The following is a 24,321-nucleotide window of genomic DNA, read 5'->3' on the forward strand; positions in this document are numbered from 1 at the left end:
ATTTTGAAACTTTAAAACAAAATCGATGCCGAGATTGAAACATTGCGAGGTCATATGCAGGAGTTGCACCTAATTCACCCAGTTGTTTCAGCAAGCAATACGAAGGTAAAAACTCCATCTTTTGATGGCTCTGTTCCTTTCCAGGTGTTTAAGATTCAGTTTGAGAAGACCGCAGCAGTGAACAACTGGAGTGCTGAAGATAAAGTTGCTGCACTATTCGTGGCATTGAAAGCATCTGCTGCTGAAATCCTACAGACTATTCCCGAGGAAGAGCGGAACAACTACGAAACATTGATGAGCGCTCTAGAGAGGCGATACGGAAGCGAACACAGGAAGCAAATATTCCAAATTGAGTTGCAAAACCGTCACCAAAGAGCGAATGAGACTTTGCAGGAGTTTGCCTCGGATGTTGAAAGGTTGGCAACATGCTGGCAAATCTGTCATTTAAGGAGCAATTCTTGTTTGTTTGTATAGCCGAACGATATCGGGAACGGCTCAACCGATTTAAATGAAATCTGGCACAGAGATAATTTATCACCTTTTAAGACTTTCTACTTAGGTGTTGCCACTCAGAATGTCTCACAAGGTTGCCACCTATTCGAAATTAAAAAAAAATTGTATGACATATACCGATATGCGTATCAAACGAAGGGTATTTCATCCCGCATTACAATAGGGACATTTTTGAGTAGGGTTGCCATTTAGGGTTGCCACCTATTCGAAATTTAAAAAAATTGCATGAGATATGCCTATATGGGTATGAAACGAAAGGAACATGTTTGAGTAGGGTTGCCATTTAGGGTTGCCGCCTATTCGAAATTTAAAAAAAAATTCCATGAGATATGGAGATATGGGTATCAAACGAAAGGTATTTCACTCCGCATTACAATAGGGGCATTTTTGAGTAGGGTTGCCACCTATTCGAAATTTTAAAAAATTGCATGAGATATGCCGATATGGGTATCAAACGAAAGGTATTTCACTCCGCATCACAATAGGGACATTTTTGAGTAGGGTTGCCGTTTGGGGTTGTAGTAGTTGGAGGACGTAATGGATGAGTCAGCTTCAATTTCTGCAATTTTCGTTCACCCAGTCGGTAGTACCACTGAAAAAAGGAAGCGGGTGAGAAAACTGACTGAATAATGGACAGCCGAGCAAACGGAGAGACTATTGCAGGAAGTAGAGGTCAGGGAGGTGACCTTGAATTTTCTTTCGCCTCAATACAGGGGAATTTGGGGGAGGCTCAATGGCAATATTTGGCAAATATTTTAAAGATGTCGCGATTTGAGGTATCTGCAAAGTGGAACAGCCTGCGCTGCTCTTTCCGCATGAGTTCTTTTTTTTCTTTATAAATATACTAGCTTTTACCCGCGGTCCCGTCCGCAAGGATAAAATGAAATATACGGGCTATTCACGTTAGCCTGCTTATCAAGTTATCTGTTTAAACATTTTTTTCTGTCTAATGCACTTTGTTTTGGTAATTGAGTAAAAAAAAGATCTATATGAGCTGATAACCTGATAGGATCCAACAAATGATCCCCAATTTATCCCGAAAAAGCCACGAATTGACCCCGACGATATCGCGGACGGATCCCGAAAACCATCCAGAAATGCCCCAGAAGGGTCTCCAAAAGTTCCTGGAATAGTCCCAAAAAACCCGAAATGACAACGACACGATTCTAGACTTATCCAGAGAACCACACAGAAATGATGCCGGAAGGGTCCCCAAAAGATCCCGTACAGATCCCAAAAAACATCCAGAAATGCCCCGGAAGGGTCTCCAAAAGTTCCCGGAATAGTCCCAAAAAAACCCGAAATGACAACGACACGATTCTAGACTTATCCAGAGTACTACACAGAAATGATGCCGGAAGGGTCCCCAAACGACAGGGTCCCCGTAAAGATCCCGAAAACCCTCCAGAAATGATGCTGAAAGGGTCCTCCCGTATCAGTCCAGAAAAAGTCCCAATATGACCCCGACGGAATCCCGGACGGATCCCGAGAACTATTCAGACATAATGCCGGAAAGGTCCCCAAATGATCCCCTAATAGTTCCGACTTTCTGCTGTAACAGCCATAACACCTTCACGTTTTTTTTTGTTCTATAACACGTTTGGAAACAGATGTTAATAACTGTACATATCTTTCTGTTCCTTGTATATGCATTGGTGCAGTGTTGGCTCATCATAATCTAAGAATTGTACCAAGAGATCGTATGGAATATTTCTTGTGAATGCCGGTTCAGATCGTAAATTATCGTTTTTTAGTAGGTAATGAAAAAAAACCTTAAAAATCAAAGTCGAAAAAAGTCAAAAAAATTAAATTTCGCAGGCTCGAAAATTATTTTTTTGTTTGATATGCGTAGTGGAACTTTTTTTCCTGAGCCCAAATCCTATCGAAATATCGATGGCGCGATATCGGTTAATAAATCGACCCAGTTTACTGTATATGCCTACATTGTTATTTCGTTTATTCAATTGGTGTGTGCCAGTAATTTATGACATAAGTAATTGTCACTTGATTTCAAAGAAGGTTTTTGTTTGTTTATATACTCTTTATGTTCTTTTTGATTTGTTTACATTTGTTTTTTCTTTTCATGTGTAGATATGTATAATGTTGTGAGTACTTAAGGGTCAGTTATATTTACATAGCATAGCAGGACACAGCAACATTGCTCTCACAAACAATATCTGTTCAATGAGATATGCGTGGACTTGATTAGACTATGCAGTGCATTGCATTGTATTGCATGGAAGTCTGTGGAATTTTGATTTTCATGTACGTGTTATGCGCGCGACTCTCTCACTAACCGTGATGTTAACACTGTTATTGCAAAGAGTGGAAAAATGAGCATCACTCACAGAGTAGCACCACATATTGCTTGCTTGCTTGTGGTTGTGTATATTTTAGATACAAACTTTATTTGTGTGTGTGCTTGCCCTTGTCAGCGATAGTCTATGTACGGTACGTAAAGTATAATCACGTTTATGTTTCACATGCTATGTACTGTTTTGTTATGTAATGCACTGTAAGTATAACTGACCCTTTAATCTTATAACTTCAAACGAGCAGTTCTTGTATATTTGTATGTTTGTATAGCCGAACGATCTCGGGAACGGCTCAACCGATTTAAATGAAATTTGGCACAGAGATAACGTATCACCTTCTAAGACTTTCTACCTAGGTGTTTCCACTCAGAATGTTTCACAAGGTTGCCACCTATTCGAAATTAAAAAAAAAATTCCATGAAGTATGCCGATATGGGTATCAAACGAAAGGTATTTCACTCCGCATTACAATAGGGACATTTTTAAGTAGGGTTGCCATTTAGGGTCGCCACCTATTCGAAATTAAAAAAATTGCATCATATATGCCGATATGGGTATCAAACGAAAAGTATTTCACTCCGCATTACAATAGGGACATTTTTGAGTAGGGTTGCCATTTAGGGTTGCCACCTAATCGATATTAAAAAAAATTGCATGAGATATGCCGATATGGGAATCAAACGAAAGGTACTGCACTCCGCATTATAATAGGGACATTTTTGAGTAGGGTTGCCATTTAGGGTTGCCACCTATTCGAAATTAAAAAAAAATTGCATGAGATATACCGATATGGGTTTCAAACGAAAGGTATTTCTCACTCCGCATTACAATAGGGACATTTTTGAGTAGGGTTGCCATTTACTATTTTGTTTGTTTGTTTTTCTTGATGGCGAGCGGCGGCTAATGGTCGTTGTAGTAGCGGAGGAGTCGGCACGGTGGGTGAACGGCGGTACAGGAGCGGGCGGGTTGGTACGGTGGTCCGGGGGCAGCGGCGGGATCAGCGCGGCGGCCGGACGGCGCACAGTATTAGCGGACGGATTGGTACAGTGGTATGAGCGTAGTGGCAGGAGTAGTACGGCCGCTGGACGGCGGACAGTATTAGCGGACGGATTGGCACAGCAGTATGTGCGCAGTGGCGGGATTAGCACGGCGGCTGGACGGCGGACAGTATTAGCGGACGGATTGATGTAGCGGTATGGACGCAGTGACGGCACCAGCGAAATGGATGGACGGCGATAAGGTAGCGGCGGCTAACGGTATTTCCAGTGGCGGCTGTTGCGGGCGGCTTCCGATAACGACGCTATCTCAATGGCGGCGGTGGAGGGACCTGCGAGGAATGAATAAGAGTTCTGGTTAATGCCGGTCCGCCAGCTGGACACCACAGCCTCCATGCCCGCACGAATGCAGTGCTGGACGCGGAGTTGTACCAGCAGGAATTCCGAAGGCCAATCCATGGGCTAAGGGGAAGTGCACCTTACGGCACAGCGGTAGCCCCTTTAGCTGCTGGACCGGTCGATGGGCGGGCCGGGGCGGAGGGGAAAAGGGCCGGATGGTCATAAGGCGGCGATTCCCCCCCCCCCCCCACCTAGCTGGGACACAGGCGAGAAAACCATAAAGGCGACGACCCGTTATCCCCGCAAGTGAGGGTGACCCGTTCCCTGACGGCGCCCCTTTCCACTCCGTGGTGTGGTTGGCTCACTCGCCTCCAGTGCTGGCTCGCTAGCTGGACACTACCGCCTCCATACTTGCACGATGGCAGGGCTGGACGCGGAGTTGTACCAGCCGGGTCTTTGTAGGTCGATCCGTGGGCTGAGGGGAAGTGCGCCTTGACGGCACAGCGGTAGCCCCTTTAGCCGACGGGTCGTTCTACTGCCTGAGCCAGGACTGAGGGGAAGGGATCTATCGGCCGAACGGCGGCGAGCCCCCCCTTACTTGGCTGGGACACGGGGGAGAGAAACCATAAAGGCGACGACCCATTGTCCCGCAAGCAAGGGGTGGCCAGTGCCGTGGCGGCGCCCCCTTTCCCTCTGGAGGGGTGGGATTGACTCGTTCGCTGGACATCGCTCACCCCGTGGTTGCACACTAAGGTAAGGTGCCGGGGGGCGGTGCACCAGCTCTGTCCTTGCCGGTTCGTACGCTGCGAGGAGAAACTGGGGCCCGAAGGCACCACGCTACGCAGCTGCCGAACCGGGTCGGGTGGAGCCTTAGCTGAGAGGAAGGGGCGGGGTAGCCCTAAGGCGGCGGGCCCCCCCCCTTACTTAGCTGGGACACGGGCGAGAAAACCATAAAGGCGACGACCCGTTGTCCCCGCAAGGAAGGGGGACCAGTGCCAAGGCAGCACCCCTTCAACTCAGCTAGTCAGGAGGAGTGAATGGGTTGCGTAATAAAGCAACCACTTCTTCTGACTAACCTGCGAGGAATGAAGTGACAACAGCCAATTCATTCTCTTTTATACTGCTTCTGCTATGATGCGAGTGAGAAATGAACCGCTAATTGCGTACTTCAGTTTGCCATTTACTGTGAGTTGGCGTACCGTGTGCATATTATTGTTATCGCCAAATGCTATTCGCATGCATTGGTATGTAGCTGCTGATGTTGTTGTTGTTGTAGCAATGCTCGCCCCACCTAATAGCCGCGACCGATCACAAATTGTCATCAATATCCTCTAACGGGAGTCCAAGGAAACTTACCGTTTCAACAGGGGTGGACCATAAGGAAAGGGGTGTTAGAGGCGTTGGTTCCACATTACAATTGAAGAAATGGTTGGTGTCATGTGGGGACACATTGCAAGCGGGGCATACATTTTGTATGTCGGGGTTGATTCTGGATAGGTAAGAGTTTAACCTGTTACAGTATCCAGATCGAAGTTGAGCAAGAGTGACAAGCGTTTCCCTGGGGAGTATGCGTTCCTCTTCCGCAAGTTTTGGATAATTTTCGTTAAGTACTGGATTCACCGGGCAATTCCCGGCATAAAGGTCCGACGCCTGTTTATGGAGTTCACCAAGGACCTGCTTGTGTTTTTTCACTTCATACGGCTGGGTTCTCAGGTGCCGTATTTCCTCAAAATGCTTACGGAGATGACTCCTTAAGCCCCTAGGCGGTGCTGGTTCATCAATCAGATGTTTGTTGGGATGCCCAGGTTTCTGGGTATTCAACAGGAACTGTTTGGTCAGCATCTCATTTCTCTCCCTGATGGGGAGTATTCTCTCCTCATTATGCAGATGGTGTTCTGGGGACATAAGAAGACAGCCCGTGGCGATTCTGAGAGCAGTATTTTGGCAGGCCTGTATTTTCTTCCAGTGGGTGATTTTTAGGCTTGGCGACCATATGGGTGACGCGTAGAACGTAATCGGCTGGCTAATTGCTTTGTATGTAGTCATGAGCGTTTCTTTATCTTTTCCCCAAGTACTGCCAGCGAGGGATTTGAGGATTTTGTTACGGCTCTGAATTCTCGGAACAATTGCGGCTGCGTGCTCACCAAAATGTAGATCCTGATCAAACGTCACACCCAAGATTTTGGGGTGTCGGACAGTCGGTAGCGTAGTGCCATCGACGTGGATATTACAAAATGGTCGACATTTGGGGCGTCCATGTTGTAAATAAGGTCGCGGAAGATTTAGTCGGTGATAATGCCAGGTTTCGCGAGGTGAAAAAACTGGAGAGATCAGGGAGGTAGCCGTTTATTTTTATTGCATAGCGCATCGATCTTTGGGCCTGGGCCTGTGGCCATTATTGTGCAGTCATCGGCGTAGGAAACGACTGTGACTCCTTCCGGTGGTGAAGGTAGCTTAGATATGTAGAAATTAAACAAAAGTGGGGATAGGACACCACCCTGTGGCACCCCCTGTTTAATTCTCCTTGGTTTTGATGTTTCGTTTCTAAATTGCACCGATGCCTGCCGACCACCCAGATAATTTGCGGTCCACCTTTTAAGACATGGGGGAAGGGTAGACCCTTCCAGGTCCTGCAGTAACGAGCCATGGTTGACCGTATCAAAAGCTTTTGATAGGTCTAGCGCTACGAGTACTGTTCTATGGTGGGGGTATTGATTTAAACCGCAATTTATCTGGGTGCTAATGGCATTCAGCGCGGAGGTAGTGCTATGGAGTTTTCTGAAGCCTGCTGCAAATTTGCTTGGAAATAAGGCAGCAAAATGGCTTCAAGCGTCTTTGCCACTGGCGATAGGAGAGATATCGGACGATACGACTCACCTATGTTAGCTGGTTTCCCAGGCTTTAGTAGCGGGACCACCTTGGCCATTTTCCATTTCTCAGGTATGACAAAGGTGGAAAGAGACAGATTGAAGACATGCGCTAAATATTTGAACCCCTCTTTCCCTAGGTTTTTAAGCATCGGCATGGCTATGCCATCTGGGCCCACTGCTTTGAATGGTTTAGCACGACCAATGGCGTCCTCAACCTCTTTAGCGGTGATGGTGATTGGTAACTCGCTGAATTTGTGTTTATGTGCGCGTCTATTGGCTCTCCGTCTATCTTTGTCGAGCGTAGGATGCATTATATATTGTCGGCAGAAAGCGCTCGCGCATTTTTTCGCGTCCGACAGCACTTTGTCGCCAAAGGCGATGGAAACTTTGTCTTTGTGCTTAGTCGGATTCGATAGGGACTTTACGGTGGACCAAAGTTTACCCACACCGGTAGAGAGGTTACAACCTCTTAGGTGATCCTCCCATTTCGCCCGCTTGTATTCATCTACAAGCAATCTGATGCGTTGGTTTATATCCCTTATTTGCGGGTCGCCTGGGTCAAGCTGTCTTATAAGGTCACGTTCTCTCGCTAAGTTTGCGGCCTCCGCCGGGAAGTGGGGCCGGATTTCGGGAATTCTCCCGGCGGGAATGAAATGTGCCGAGGCGGATTTAATGACCTTACGGAAGGCACGCTCCCCTTGGCGGGCATCAGTCGGGATAGGGAGGGCAGCTAGGCGGCTGTCTGTAAAGGATTTATATTCTTCCCACTTTCCTTTTTTGAAGTTTATTAAAGTGCGTTTTTCAGTGACGATGAAGTCGGCGTTACGCTCAAGCGAAATAAGTATGGGCAGGTGGTCGGATGCCAATGTTACCATCGGCTGCCAGTTGACGCAGTTTACGAGTTCTGCGCTCACGATTGAGATATCTGGCGAGCTGTGACAGCTTCCTACCATACGTGTGGGGGCGTCTCCGTTTATTGTGCAGAACTTCGTTTCTTCTATTTGATCCGACAACATCTCACCCCTACTGTCCGCCCGCAAGTTTGAATGCCATAGATCATGATGGGCATTGAAATCGCCTAAGATAATGCGAATGTTGCCAGTGAGTAAGGCCCTGATATTAGGGCGGTATCCACTGGAGCAACAGGTGGCAGGAGGGATGTAGATTTCTAGCTTTGCATCGCCTGACCGGACAGATAGGCCTTGACGTTCTAAGACATTGTCCCTGCGGTCGATGCCAGGATCAAATATACAATATTGCACAGAGTGGTGTATGATAAACGCGAGACCGCCTCCATTTCCGCTCTCGCGGTCTTTCCTGTGGACGTTATACCCAGAGCAGGTCTGCAATGCAGATCTTGCTGTGAGTTTAGTCTCTTGAATCGCAGCAATGCGGATGTTGTGCCGCTTCATGAAATCGACTATCTCCGTAATCTTCCCAGTTAGTCCATTACAGTTTAACTGCAGAATTCTGAAGTGCATAAGGGGAGACGTCGCCACTCTGGGGGTAAGTTACGGGTGACTACGCCTGGGTTGGGGAAGGCCAGGACGCAATTGACGTAGACTACGGGACGCCCTTGGGCGTGAACAGCAAGGAGACACAAAAGATTTATAAAAGTTACGTGGACGTCGGGTTTTGGGATCAAGCCCAGAACAACCTGTCCGATGCAACCATCCCTTGCACGAGACACACTGAACAGAGTATGACCGTCCTAAAAAGATTCTTTTCCGGCAGATGCAGCAAAACCATTTCTCAGGACCGGGGTCAGGAGACGGACCCGGATTGGTTTCGATGCCTTCCCGGAGTAAGAGAATATGGAGCAGTCCTGCTGCAAGGAGCTGCTGGGAGGATGGCAATTTGTGGGAGGGACGAAACAAATTAGATGGGGTCACACTGAAATGACAGTCCTTGGTCGAGAAAAATCTCGAGTCGCTCCGGTACATAGAACCGACTGCCTTGGGAAGCGTGTAGCTGCTGATGTTGGCTACCTGTTAATGTACTATGTATGTATACTCTCAGGCGTAGGTGAAAAAGGGTTAGAGTGGGGTCACAGGCGTAGGAGAAAAAGGGTTACAGTGGGAGTCATACTATTGTAACGCTACGTTACAACATATACCGATATGCGTATCAAACGCAGGGTATTTCATGCCGCATTACAATAGGGACATTTTTGAGTAGGGTTTCCATTTAGGGTTGCCACCTATTCGAAATTAAAAAAAAATTGCATGAGATATGGAGATATGGGTATCAAACGAAAGGTATTTCACTCCGTATTACAATAGGGGCATTTTTGAGTAGGGTTGCCATTTAGGGTTGCCACCTATTCGAAATTTAAAAAAAATTGCATGAGATATGCCGATATGGATATCAAACGAAAGGTATTTCACTCCGCATCACAATAGGGTCATTTTTGAGTAGCGTTGCGGTTTGTGGTTGGAGTAGTTGGAGGACGTAATGGATGAGTCAGCTTCAATTTCTGCAACTTTCGTTCACCCAGTCGGTAGTACGACTGCAAAAAGGAAGCGGGTGAGAAAACTGACTGAATAATGGACAGTCGAGCAAACGGAGAGACTATTGCAGGAAGTAGAGGTCAGGGAGTTGACCTTGAATTTTCTTTCGCCTCAATACAGGGACCGGAATTTGAGGGAGGCTCAATGGCAAGATTTTGCTAATATTTTAAAGATGTCGCGATTTGAGGTATCTGCCAAGTGGAACAGCCTACGCTGCTCTTTCCGCATGAGTTCTTTTTTTTCTTTATAAATATACTAGCCTTTACCCGCGGCTCCGTCCGCAAGGAGAAAATGAAATATATGGGCTATTCACGTTAGCCTGCTTATCAAGTTATCTGTTTAAACATTTTTTTCTGTCTAATGCACTTTATTTTTGTAATTGAGTAAAAAAAAGATCTATATGAGCTGATAACCTGATTGGATCCAACAAATGATCCCGAATTTATCGTGAAAAAGCCACGAATTGACCCCGACGATATCGCGGACGGATCCCGAAAACCATCCAGAAATGCCCCGGAAGGGTCTCCAAAAGTTCCCGGAATAGTTCCAAAAAAACCCGAAATGACAACGACACGATTCTAGACTTATCCAGAGAACCACACAGAAATGATGCCGGAAGGGTCCCCAAACGATCCCGTACAGATCCCGAAAACCCTCCAGAAATGATGCTGAAAGGGTCCTCCCGTATCAGTCCAGAAAAAGTCCCGATATGACCCCGACGGAATCCCGGACGGATCCCGAAAACTATCCAGACATAATGCCGGAAAGGTCCCCAAATGATCCCCTAATAGTCCCGACTTTCTGCTGTAACAGCCATAACACCTTCACTTTTTTTTTTCTATAACACCTTTGGAAACAGATGTTAATAACTACATATCTTTCTGTTCCTTGTATATGCATTGGAATATTAGCATCATCTAGTGTTGGCTCATCATAATCTAAGAATTGTACCAAGAGATCGTATGGAATATTTCTTGTTAATGCCGGTTCAGATAGTAAATTATCGTTTTTTAGTAGGTAATGAAAAAAAACCTTAAAAATCAAAGTCGAAAAAAACTCAAAAAAATTAAATTTCGCAGGCTCGAAAATTATTTTTTTGTTTGATATGCGTAGTGGAATCCTATCGAAAAATCGATGGCGCGATATCGGTTAATAAATCGACCCAGGTTACTGTATATGCCTACATTGTTATTTCGTTTATTCATTTGGTGTGTGCCAGTATTTTATGACATAAGTAATTGTCACTTGATTTCAAAGAAGGTTCTTGTTTGTATTTATACTCTTTATGTTCTTTTTGATTTGTTTACATTTGTTTTTTCTTTTCATGTGTACATATGTATTATGTTGTATACATTGCTCTCACAAACAATATCTGTTCAATGAGATATGCGTGGACTTGATTAGACTATGCAGTGCATTGCATTGTATTGCATGGAAGTCTGTGGAATTTTGATTTTCATGTACGTGTTATGCGCGCGACTCTCTCACTAACCGTGATGTTAACACTGTTATTGCAAACAGTGGAAAAATTAGCATCACTCACAGAGTAGCACCACATATTGCTTGCTTGCGGTTGTGTATATTTTAAATACAAACTTTATTTGTGTGTGTGCTTGCCCTTGTCAGCGATAGTCTATGTACGCTACGTAAAGTATAATCACGTTTATGTTTCACATGCTATGTACTGTTTTGTTATGTAATGCACTGTAAGTATAACTGACCCTTTAATCTTATAACTTTAAACGAGCAGTTCTTGTATATTTGTATATTTGTATGTTTGTATAGCCGAAAGATCTCGGGAACGGCTCAACCGATTTAAATGAAATTTGGCACAGACATAACGTATCACCTTCTAAGACTTTCTACCTAGGTGTTGCCACTCAGAATGTTTCACAAGGCTGCCGCCTATTCCAAATAAAAAAAATTCCATGAAGTATGCCGATATGGGTATCAAACGAAAGGTATTTCACTCCGCATTACAATAGGAACATTTGTAAGTAGGGTTGCCATTTAGGGTCGCCACCTGTTCGAAATTAAAAAAATTGCATCAGATATGCCGATATGGGTATCAAACGAAAGGTATTTCCTTCGCATTACAATAGGGACATTTTTGAGTAGGGTTGCCATTTAGGGTTGCCACCTAATCGAAATAAAAAAAATTGCATGAGATATGCCGATATGGGTATCAAACGAAAGGTACTGCACTCCACATTACAATAGGGAAATTTTTGAGTAGGGTTGCCATTTAGGGTTGCCACCTATTCGAAATTAAAAAAAAAATTCCATGAGATATACCGATATGGGTATCAAACGAAAGGTATTTCTCACTCCGCATTACAATAGGGACATTTTTGAGTAGGGTTGCCATTTATTATTATTATTTTTTTTTTCTATATGGCGTATTTATAAAATAATACAGAGGTTTTCTCGAAAATATACATTTTTTGTGAGAAGATAGCTTAACGTTGTAGATCATTTTTGCTTACTACACTGTCAACTGCGTTAAGCCTCGTTTTCATTATGGCATATATGTATGTCGTCAAATGTTGCCAAAATAATGAAAACGGGCTGCCAAATAGTGTCAGTTGCGTTTGCAGTCAGGTTTGACAGCTCACTATCAGACAAAATGGCGTCCAAGTGAAAACGACAAAATTTCAGTTTGCCCGCGCAGTTGGAAACGTTTGACACACAAAACAGATTTGCCAACATGCTGGCAAATCTGTCATTAAACGAGCAATTCTTGTTTGTTTGTATAGCCGAACGATCTCGGGAACCGCTCAACCGATTTAAATGAAATCTGGCACAGAGATAATGTATCACCTTCTAAGACTTTCTACTTAGGTGTTGTCACTCAGAATGTCTCACAAGGTTGCCACCTATTCGAAATTAAAAAAACAATTGTATGACATATACCGATATGCGTACCAAACGAAGGGTATTTCATCCCGAATTACAATAGGGACATTTTTGAGTAGGGTTGTCATTTAGGGTTGCCACCTATTCGAAATTTAAACAAATTGCATGAGATATGCCGATATGGGTATCAAACGAAAGGAACATTTTTGAGTAGGGTTGCCATTTAGGGTTGCCACCTATTCGAAATTAAAAAAAATTGCATGAGATATGGAGATATGGGTATCAAACGAAAGGTATTTCACTCCGCATTACAATAGGGGCATTTGTGAGTAGGGTTGCCATTTAGGGTTGCCACCTATTCGAAATTTAAAAAAATTGCATGAGATATGCCATATGCGTATCAAACGAAAGGTATTTCACTCCGCATCACAATAGGGACATTTTTGAGTAGGGTTGCCTCTTGGGGTTGGAGTAGTTGGAGGACGTAATGGATGAGTCAGCTTCAATTTCTGCAATTTTCGTTCACCCAGTCGGTAGTACCACTGAAAAAAGGAAGCGGGTGAGAAAACTGACTGAATAATGGACAGCCGAGCAAACGGAGAGACTATTGCAGGAAGTAGAGGTCAGGGAGGTGACCTTGAATTTTCTTTCGCCTCAATACAGGGATCGGAATTTGAGGGAGGCTCAATGGCAAGATTTGGCTAATATTTTAAAGATGTCGCGATTTGAGGTATCTGCCAAGTGGAACAGCCTGCGCTGCTCTTTCCGCATGAGTTCTTTTTTTTCTTTATAAATATACTAGCCTTTACCCGCGGCCCCGTCCGCAAGGAGAAAATGAAATATATGGGCTATTCACGTTAGCCTGCTTATCAAGTTATCTGTTTAAACATTTTTTTCTGTCTAATGCACTTTATTTTTGTAATTGAGTAAAAAAAAGATCCATATGAGCTGATAACCTGATAGGATCCAAAAAATGATCCCGAATTTATCCTGAAAAAGCCACGAATTGACCCCGACGATATCGCGGACGGATTCCGAAAACCATCCAGAAATGCCCCAGAAGGGTCTCCAAAAGTTCCCGGAATAGTCCCAAAAAAACCGAAATGACAACGACACGATTCTAGACTTATCCAGAGAACCACACAGAAATGATGCCGGAAAGGTCCCCAAAAGATCCCGTACAGATCCCGAAAAACATCCAGAAATGCCCCGGAAGGGTTTCCAAAACTTCCCGGAATAGTCCCAAAAAAACGCGAAATGACAACGACACGATTCTAGACTTATCCAGAGAACCACACAGAAATGATGCCGGAAGGGTCCCCAAACGATCCCGTACAGATCCCGAAAACCCTCCAGAAATGATGCTGAAAAAGTCCCGATATGACCCCGACGGAATCCCGGACGGATCCCGAAAACTATCCAGACATAATGCCAGAAAGGTCCCCAAATGATCCCCTAATAGTCCCGAAATGACCCTGATGGGATCCCGGACGGTCCCTAAAACCTTCCAGAAATGATGCCGAAAGGGTCCCTAAATGATCCAGTATTAGTCGCGAAAAAGGCCGGAAATGACACCGACGCGATCCCGGACGGATACCCAAAACCATCTAGAAATGATGCCGGAAGGTGCCCCAAATGATCCCGAAAAAGTCCTGAAATGACCCTGATGGAATCCCGGACGGATCCCTAAAACCGCAGAAATGATGCCGAAAGAGTCCCCAAATGATCCCGTATTAGTCGCGAAAAAGTCCCGAAATGACCCCGACGGGATCCCGGATGGATACCCAAAAACATCTAGAAATGATGCCGAAAGGCACCCCAAATGATCCCGAAGAAGTCCCGAAATGACCCTGATGGGATCCCGGACGGATCCCTCAAACCCTCCAGAAATGATGCCGAAGGTATCCCCAAATTATCCCGTATTAGTCTCGAAAGAGTCCCGAAATGACCCCGACGGGATCCCGGACGGATACCCAAAACCATCTAGAAATGATACCGGAAGGCACCCCAAATGATCCCGAAAAAGTCCCGAAATGACCCTGATGGGATCCCGGACGGATCCCTAAAACCCTCCAGAAATGATGCCGAAAGGGACCCCAAATGATCCCGTATTAGTCGCGAAAAAGGCCCGAAATGACCCCGAGGGGATCCCGGACGGATACCCAAAACCATCTAGAAATGATGCCGGAAGGTACCCAAAATGATCCCGTATTAGTCGAGAAAAAGTCCCAAAATGGCCTCGTCGGGATCCCGGACGGATACCCAAAACCATATAAAAATGATGCCGGAAGGTACCCCAAATGATCCCGTGTTAGTCGAGAAAAAGTCCCAAAATTAGCCCGACGGGATCCCGGACGGATACCCAAAACCATCTAGAAATGATGCCGGAAGGTACCCCAAATGATCCCGAAAAAGTCCCGAAATGACCCCGATGGGATCCCGGACGGAACCCGAAAAGCAACCAGAAATGATGCCCGTAGGTACCCCAAATAGCCCCGAAATGACCCCGTCCCTGTCAAAAATATTTACTTATCGTTTGACGTCAGTGGTGAAAACTGGATGTCAATCGACTGACACCACAATTTGATGACAGTCTTTGGCACACACTGCTTTATCGACTTCATGCCAGTTTTTAATATATAATGAAAACACATTTGACAACAAAACGCCATGGTGACAGTTATGTCAGTAATTGATGACAGTGATTTTGACATAGTGAAAACAAAGCATTAGTTATATATATTATAGCAGTATCCGTTTTATGGCAGCGCATACTGTAAATTAAGGTTCTGCCATACCGGCGTGTACTGTATTTGTGGTCAGCTGTACTTTGTAAATACATATATGGCGTCATGGGTTATTGCATTAGCCAATTTGGCGTGTGCCGTTTGTATGTGCGCAAGTTCATACTCGCCTTAGTATGTAAACATAATTACAGTTATCCTTTAGCTATGAATATGTATACCTACACACCAATCCCTCCATTTAAGACGATATATGTATATAAAAAGCGCAAGTGCCGCTCCACAACATATATTTAAGAAAAACGATAGCATGTTCGTTCCCTTTCATGCTCATGTAAACAATGTATATAAAATTGTATATAAATATATAAAAGCGCAAACGACGCGCCACTCACGAATAGACAATAGAATGCTCATTCTCTCTAGTATATAAGAATATAAGTTGCGCTCACATGTACGAATAAGCATGCTCATAAGAATTACCGAACTTATTATATATATACACTCACAAATGTTTCCCTTTCCTAATCGTAAGAATATAAGTAACACACACTTGCGCATATAAATATGAATGTACACAAGATTTCGTATCACCGAGCGAGTCATAATATAACACATATGTATAGACGGTTGAGCGAAGATTTTGCAAGCAACAAAATGTTGCATCAAATACATAGAGAGAAATATCATCGTTACGACGCATGCAACTAAAAGCCGAATTTAAAAATAAAGAATCAGATTTTATTTGACTGTCAACTAAGACACTTCGTTTCATTTTTATATTTCGGCTAGTCCTACACCTCAGAAGTGGGGTTGCGCGCCGCGTTTGTGGAAAAAAATACCCGAATTTTTTTATTTTTCCAAAAATATTCATAAATTAATGTGAAAGACAATTAAAGGTACGAAATAAAAGTGTGCAAAAAAGTAAGAACGAAAAGTGCGTGAAAAGTAAGAAATATAAGATATTAAAGAACTGAAAAAGAAAAACTGAAAGAAACAATGTTGTCAGTGAATGGTTGCGGCAACTTGGTTTACCAACAAGTGGTACCAAAGCTTCGCTAATCTGTCGCCTAAATAGCGTGCCACCGAATGAACGTGGCGAATGTCCAGGGGGTATATTCAGTAACTCCCCAGATCCGTTGCAGAAAGAAAACGACGACGAAAGCGTGGACGACGAAGATGCGCTTCAGATGGTACCGGAAGGCGAGCCAGAAAATATACGACAGATCACACTGCTTCAACGCGAAATAGCTGTGCTACAACGTGAAAAGGAGCTGCTATGCAGAGAGAACGAGTTGTTGAAGAAAACGGCACAGATGGAGCTCAAAGATAATAACTCGCAGATAACGTCACCCCATTCAAGTGCACCCCGATCTGTAAATCCACCAATTGACATGGTAAAGAGCATGCTTACCGATTTCGATGGTACTACCAACTGCGAGTTGTGGGTAAGCCAATTTCAAACGGCCACTCAAACTTATGATGTCGACGAAAAAATCAAGCTAGCGCTATTTACGAATAAGATGAAAGGTAGAGCAGCTGCGGGCTGCATGCCAAAGCCGATTTTGCAGTAATAGGTATTCAAAACCTAGTCTCAGAACTGCTCATAACGATCAAAACAAATGCAAACAAATTGGGAATGCGTAAAAATTTTGAAAGGCGGAAGTGGACAGAAGGTGAAATGTTTGCAGACTATCTGAACGACAAAAAAATACTTGCTATGCCACTGCAAATCGACGATGCTGAAATGTTGGAATACATCATTGATGGGATACCAAACGAACAGCTGAAAATGCAGGCAAACCTTCAATGTTTCAATTCAGTGCCAGACATTTTAAACGCGTTTAACAAAATACAGCTGAAGTCACCAAGCCCAATAAAAACGGAAGAAAAGTGCTACAATTGCAATTCAAAGAGACATTATGCCAATCAGTGTACGAAACCGAAACGTGAGCCGGGTGCGTGCTATGCTTGTGGCAGTACATCACACCGTGTTTTACAGTGTCCGGAACGGAAACTTGCACCAAGAAATGATTACGTAAGCTTTTTTTATTTTAGTTTTTACACAGGTAGTAAATATATTTCTATCTCTCTAGAATGCATTATAGACACAGGAAGTCCAGTCAGTCTAGTAAAAAGGTCGTGTTTGCCACATAATATAAAAATCGAAAATTTGGAAAATTCTTTTTATTTTGGTATTAATAATACACAATTCTCACATTGGGTAAAACTGTATGTAATATTATATTGGATAATAAAATGTTTCACATTCAATTCATTGTCGTTGACGATAAAACTATGTCTCATAATGCTATTCTAGGAAGAAATTTTTTAAATATGTGTAAGTATAAATTAGTTAGAGAAGATGAAAAGAAATGAAAATTTTAAATCATAATATGTTGTCTGAAAGAAAAGAAAGCAAAAGTTTGTACAAAGGCGAAGAAGAAAATGAAATTGAAAATATTACATCAGATTGTGGGGAAAAAGTTAAATTGAAATATTTGATGAAAATGCGGACATATCAAAGGCCGGCGAAACATATAGTTTTTTAAATGAACAAGGTAACCATAACTCTGATTTAATTCTCTGTACACTAGAAAACGTTAATGATTCTGACCTGAAAATGGGCGATGATATTAAGCAAGCAGATAGGCGCTTTCTAAACGATTCATTCGATAAGTTTTATTTGAGCTCTAGTAAGAGTGTCGAACCAAAATTGAAGTTTGAAATGAAATTAATTTTAGAAAAAGTTAAGCCATTCAGTTGTCCACCTAGGCGGTTATCATATACCGAGAAAAATAAGTTACGAATTTTGTTAGACGAGTATCTTAGGAAGAATTACATTAGACCAAGTGATTCTGAATACGCTTCGCCGATTGTTCTTGTGAAGAAAAAACGGGTGATTTGAGAATGTGCGTAGATTTTCGCACACTTAACAAATACACAGCAGAAGATAATTACCCGATTCCGCTAATCGACGACTTACTTGATAGATTAGCAAACAAAAAACTTTTCACGAAATTAGACTTAAAGAATGGGTTTTTTCACGTTTTTATGCATCCAGATTCCATAAAATATATATCATTTGTCACTCCGCCTGGATAATTCGAATTTTTGAGAATGCCGTTTGGACTTAGGAATGCACCGTCTGCATTCCAAAGATTGGTTAACAAAATATTTTCAGACATGATTAGAGAACAAAAAGTTATAATATATCTAGATGATATAATGATTGCGACAGAAACTTTAAGTGAGCATTTTGATATTTAACGTGAAGTTTTTAAAAAATTAGTAGAAAACAATTTGGAACTAAGAATAGATAAGTGTGAGTTTTTACAGTCAACTATTAAATATTAAGGTTACACTGTCACGAAAGAAGGAATAAGTGCAGATGAAAAAGGTTTAGTAGCGATAAAAAATTTTCCAGTCCCCTCAAAGCTACAATCAGTTCAAAGTTTCCTTGGACTATGTTCCTATTTTCGAAATTTCATAAAAAATGTCTCTATTGTAGCAAAACCACTTTATGACTTAACCAACATAGATAGGAAATTTAAGTACGGGCCGGATGAACTAAAATGTTTCGAAACCTTAAAAGAAAAATTATTAGAAGAACCAACTTTAGCAATTTATGATATGAACAACGAAACGGAATTGCATTGCGATGCTAGTATATTAGGGTTTGGTGCAATATTATTGCAGAAAAAATCGGATCAAAATTGGCATCCGATTTTTTACTTTTCAAAGAGAACAACAGAAGCGGAATCGAAGTATCACAGATTTGAGCTTGAGACATTGGCCATAGTTTATGCTCTTAAAATATTTAGAATTTACTTACAAGGCTTACATTTTAAAATAGTTACAGATTGTAACTCTTTAACTCTGACCCTAAATAAAAAAGAAATTAACCCTAGGATTGCACGGTGGGCTCTAGAGTTGCAGAATTTCGATTATGTATTAGAACATAGGGCAGGTACACGAATGCAGCATGTCGACGCTTTAAGCAGAAATAACGTTTTAATAGTCGATTCTCATACATTTGAGGAAAATCTTATAATATGTCAAGGTTAAGATGGGGAAATCCAAAAATTAAAGGACATAATGCAAAATAATAAACATAGTTTTTTTGAAATGCGCAATGGTATAGTTTACAGAAAAAACAAGAACGGTAATATTTTATTCTATGTACCTACAAGCATGGAAAGCCATATTATGTATAAAGTTCACGATGAGATGGGTCATGTAGGAACTGATAAGATGTTAGACTTAATATCAAAAAGATATTGGTTTCCGAAAATGAAGGAAAAGGTTACACGTCACATAAAAAATTGTTTGAAATGTATAGTTTATCCTCCTTAACACGAAAAACAAGAGGGGTTTCTACACAATATACCGAAAGATAACAATCCTTTTCATACGATACATTTTGGACCAGTAAGCAATGCAGGTTCTAAAAAGCATACTTTTGTTATTATAGATGCATGCACAAAATTTGTGCGACTGTATGCTACAAAAACCACAAATATAAAAGAGGTAATAGCAGCATTAAGAGATTATTTTAGAAGTTATAGCCGACCAAAGTTTATTATTTCCGACAGGGGTAGTTGTTTCACGTCAAATGACTTTGAACAGTTTACAAGCGAAAATAATATCATCCATATGAAGATAGTAACAGGCTCACCTCAGGCGAATGGCCAAAAGTATGTAAATAGCAAAAGGCGTAAAGCTATCGAGTATGAGGTAGATGATTATGTTATGGTTAAAAATTTTGATTCTACTGCAGGCGTAAACAAGAAGTTGATTCCCAAATTTAAGGGACCATATAAAATAGTAAAGCGATTAAGAAATGATAGGTATGTGTTAGAAGATGTAGAAGGATTCCAACAAGCCCGAATACCATACAAAGGTGTGTGGGCTGTTGGAAATTTAAAACCATGGTTCGATTGTTTTCAAAGCTCAAATAAAGCTCAAGATGCAGCGTGTGATCGGGAGATCACATTTGTCAGGATGACCGAATTACAGCAGTATCCGTTGTATGGCAGCGCATACTGTAAAGTAAGGTTCTGCCATACCGGCGTGTACTCTATTTGTGGTCAGCTGTACTTTGTAAATACATACATTGGCGTCATGGGTTATTGCATTAGCCAATTTGGCGTGTGCCGTTTGTATGTCCGCAAGTTCATACTCGCCTTAGTATGTAAACATAATTACAGCTATCCTTTAGCTATGAATATGTATACCTACACACCAATCCCTCCATTTAAGACCATATATGTATATAAAAAGCGCAAGTGCCGCTCCACAACATATATTTAAGAAAAACGATATCATGTTCGTTCCATTTCATGCTCATGTAAACAATGTATATAAAATTGTATTTAAATATATAAAAGCGCAAACGACGCGCCACTCACGAATAGACAATAGAATGCTCATTCTCTCTAGTATATAAGAATATAAGTTGCGCTCACATGTACGAATAAGCATGCTCATAAGAATTACCGAACTTATTATATATATACACTCACAAATGTTTCCCTTTCCTAGTCGTAAGAATATAAGTAACACACACTTACGCAAATAAATATAAATGTACTCAAGATTTCGTATCACCGAGCGAGTCATAATATAACACATATGTATAGACGGTTGAACGAAGATTTTGCAAGCAACAAAATGTTGCATGAAATACATAGAGAGAAATATCATCGTTACGACGCAGGCAACTAAAGGCCGAATTTGAAAATAAAGAGTCAGATTTTATTTGACTGTCAACTAAAACACTTCGTTTCATTTTTATACTTCGGCTAGTCCTACAATATCAAATTCACATTTAGAATAATTTAGAAATAAGTATACGTGGTTTATACAAGTTTTATAACCTATCCGCCTATCACACCGTATGCCCTGGGTTCAACTCCCGGGCAAAGCAACATCAAAATTTTAGAAATAAGATTTTTCAATTAGAAGAAAATTTTTCTAAGCGGGGTCGCCCCTCGGCAGTGTTTGGCAAGCACTCCGGGTGTATTTCTGCCATGAAAAGCTCTCAGTGAAAACTCATCTGCTTTGCAGATGGCGTTCGGAGTCGGCATAAAACATGTAGGTCCCGTCCGGCCAATTTGTAGGGAAAATCAAGAGGAGCACGACGCAAATTGGAAGAGAAGCTCGGCCTTAGATCTCTTCGGAGGTTATCGCGCCTTACATTTATTTTTTTTTTAATTGTGATAAATTTTACTGTTAATGTTTTATTATATGGTTTACAAATCAAAATTATAATTGTCTAGTAGGAGAATTTTAACTTGCCTCTTGAAGTCGATCATATTAACACATATCTTAATATTATCAGGCAGTTTATTAAACGTATAGAATTTGTGCTTCTTTGCGTACAGAAATAGCAACTCCTTATATTCAATGTGTTTCTGAATTGATATGTTGGATTCTCTGTGAAGTTTAGGTCAAGATTATGTTTTATTAGGGTTGCCACCTATTCGAAATTAAAAAAAATGCATGAGATATGCCGATATGGGTATAAAACGAAAGGTGTTTCACTCCGCATTACAATAGGAACATTTTTGAGTAGGGTTGCCTTTTAGGGTTGCCACCTATCCGAAATTAAAAAAAAATTGCATGAGATATGCCGACATGGGTTTCAAAAGAAAGGTATTTCACTCCGCATTACCATAGGGACATTTTTGAGTAGGATTGCCATTTAGGGTTGCCACCTATTCGAAATTAATAAAAATTGCATGAGATATGCCGATATGGGTATCAAACGAAAGGTATTTCACTCCGCATTACAATAGGGATATTTTTGAGTAGGGTCGCCATTTGGGGTTGCCACCTATCCGAAATCAAAAAAAAATTGCATGAGATATGCCGATATCGGCATCAAACTAAAGGTATTTCACTCCTCATTACAATAGGGGCATTTTTGAGTAGGGTTGCCACCTATTCGAATTTATAAAAAATTGCATGAGATGTGTCGATATGGGTATCAAACGAAAGGTATTTCACTACGCATTACCACAGGGAAATTTTTGAGTAGGGTTGGCATTTAGGGTTGGGGTTGTTAGACGAAATAACACTCTACTTACTCATTTTCTAGTAAAGCTTTAAAGGAGAACATTAAAGTTAAAAATCCTAGTAAAAAAATCTTACACATGATTCGACTAAATTTTCTTAATTTCACACACGCTAATAAAATTGAAATGCAATATCAAGGCACTGTGGCAAATTCTTGCAAAATATTTTTAAATGCTTATTTTTGGCAAATATGAAATGAATAGTTGCAATTTCTCACAGATTACTATTAGAAAGATTTTTCAACATAGCAAAAAGATAATTTGGTACCGTTGAATACTAGAGGCATATGTACAATTTGTAAACGACATCTAGCCATTTAAATACTTACCGACAGATGGCGCTTAGGGAAGTAAGTTGACATTTAATTAAACTAACTGATAGTTGTCATAACTGATAGTTGTCATTCGTGAAATTTACAAGATTTTGGAATGTAATACAATTGTGAGACTTTCATAGTGTATAACTAAAAAAATGTTTGAAATTAATAATTCGGCGCATGAAAATACTCGACCTAAATAACATGGTTCTCGATTTCACTAATTGTCATAATAATCCCTTATACTATAGGCTGGAATTACCTATTTCAAACTGTTCATTCCAGTTCACTTTGCTGTTAGTGTTTGATATGTTCATTTTTAAGGAAATCAAATATTGGTAAGTAAAAATGTATAATATATTGTGACGAATATTAGTGACACTAAGTGATACGCATATCCCTAGTCTGGTGCTAAGTAAATGAAGTCACAACAACAATTAAGCAGACAGTCACTTGTATCTACATAAACGAATCAATCACTATGTCTACACATATGTACGTACATGCAGCGGAGAAGCAACGCACAACCACATGCATATATCTGAGATACTCCCGAAAGTATGCAATGAGAGAAGCTATAAAACCGTGCATCTGTAGTTAAAGCTGAGAAATTTGATAGCTGACGGCCAACTAGTAGATTCTGGAAATGGAAGCGCCTAGAAGATGCGCGAACGAGGAAATCAGAGAGTATTAAAGGCAGCAACAGTAGAGGCGCAAAAATCAGTTGGATTTAAGACGCTATCTAGCGAGCAATAGCAGTATTATTTTGAAAGTCAGTTTCATTTAAGCGAAGAACTTTAAGAGAGGCCATTTTGAATTATTGAATAGTGGAGTTATTTATTCAACAGTTTAGTGTTTCGAACTTAGCAGAAGGTTGCAAATAAGAGGATTTGCAGTAAATTCGTTACAATTGGTGTCAGAAGAGGAATTGTTGAATAAATTCCGAAGACTTCGAATACAACTTGGACATGGCAAAGTTGAGTGAATTGACGATCCAGCAACCGAAGGAGGAGTTGGAAGTCCGTGTATTGGCTACTTATGGCGATAGATATGGTATTTGAAGGAATCAATGCTGAGTAGTATGTCTTTCATTATGATAGCGACAAAACAATAACATACATGGAAGAAGAAAACGAAACACCGCAGACAGTGACGAGCACAATATCTGCACAAACATCGACAATGGCATCTCAGCTGGAGTCACAGGAGGCACGCATTTCAGAAATGGCGTCGTAAATGTCATCTCAATTGGAAGAACAGAAGACATATATGTCATCTCAACTGGACGGGCAAGAGGCACGTATATCTGGAATGTCGACAAATATTTCGGAACAGGTATCATCGCAGCTCTTTGCGAAAATGGAAGAGCAGGATGCAAAAATTTTACAACTCGAGGACAAAATTGATGTCGAGATAGAAGCGTTGAAAGATCTTATGCAACAGTTACAACTAAATCGCCCAGCTGTTCTAGCGAGCAATCCGAAGGTAAAAACTCCATCTTTTAACGGCTTTGTTCCTCTCGAGGTATTCAAGCTTCAATTTGAGAAGACGTCAGCAGTGAACAACTGGAAGGCTGAAGATAAAGCTGCTGCACTGTTCGTGGCATTCAAAGGGCCTGCAGCTGAAATCTTACAGACAATTCCAGAGTACGAACGGAACCACTATGAAACATTGACGAGCGCTCTAGAGAGACGTTACGGAAGCGAGCATAGGAAACAGATATATCAAACTGAGTTATAAAATCGTTACTAAAATGCGAATGAGACTTTGCAGAAGTTTGCGT

At 41.5% G+C, this 24,321-nt stretch overlaps 1 protein-coding gene across 1 annotated transcript in view; it reads right to left on the reverse strand.

Annotated features, from left to right (window-relative positions):
* The window catches only part of Rbcn-3A (Rabconnectin-3A), a 2,573,828-nt gene that overhangs the window by 1,452,652 nt on the left and 1,096,855 nt on the right, over positions 1-24,321 (reverse strand). The gene's annotated exons all lie outside the window — the stretch shown is intronic.

This window comes from Eurosta solidaginis, chromosome 4 (genome assembly GCF_040869045.1).
Source record: "Eurosta solidaginis isolate ZX-2024a chromosome 4, ASM4086904v1, whole genome shotgun sequence".
Taxonomy (NCBI): domain Eukaryota; kingdom Metazoa; phylum Arthropoda; class Insecta; order Diptera; family Tephritidae; genus Eurosta; species Eurosta solidaginis.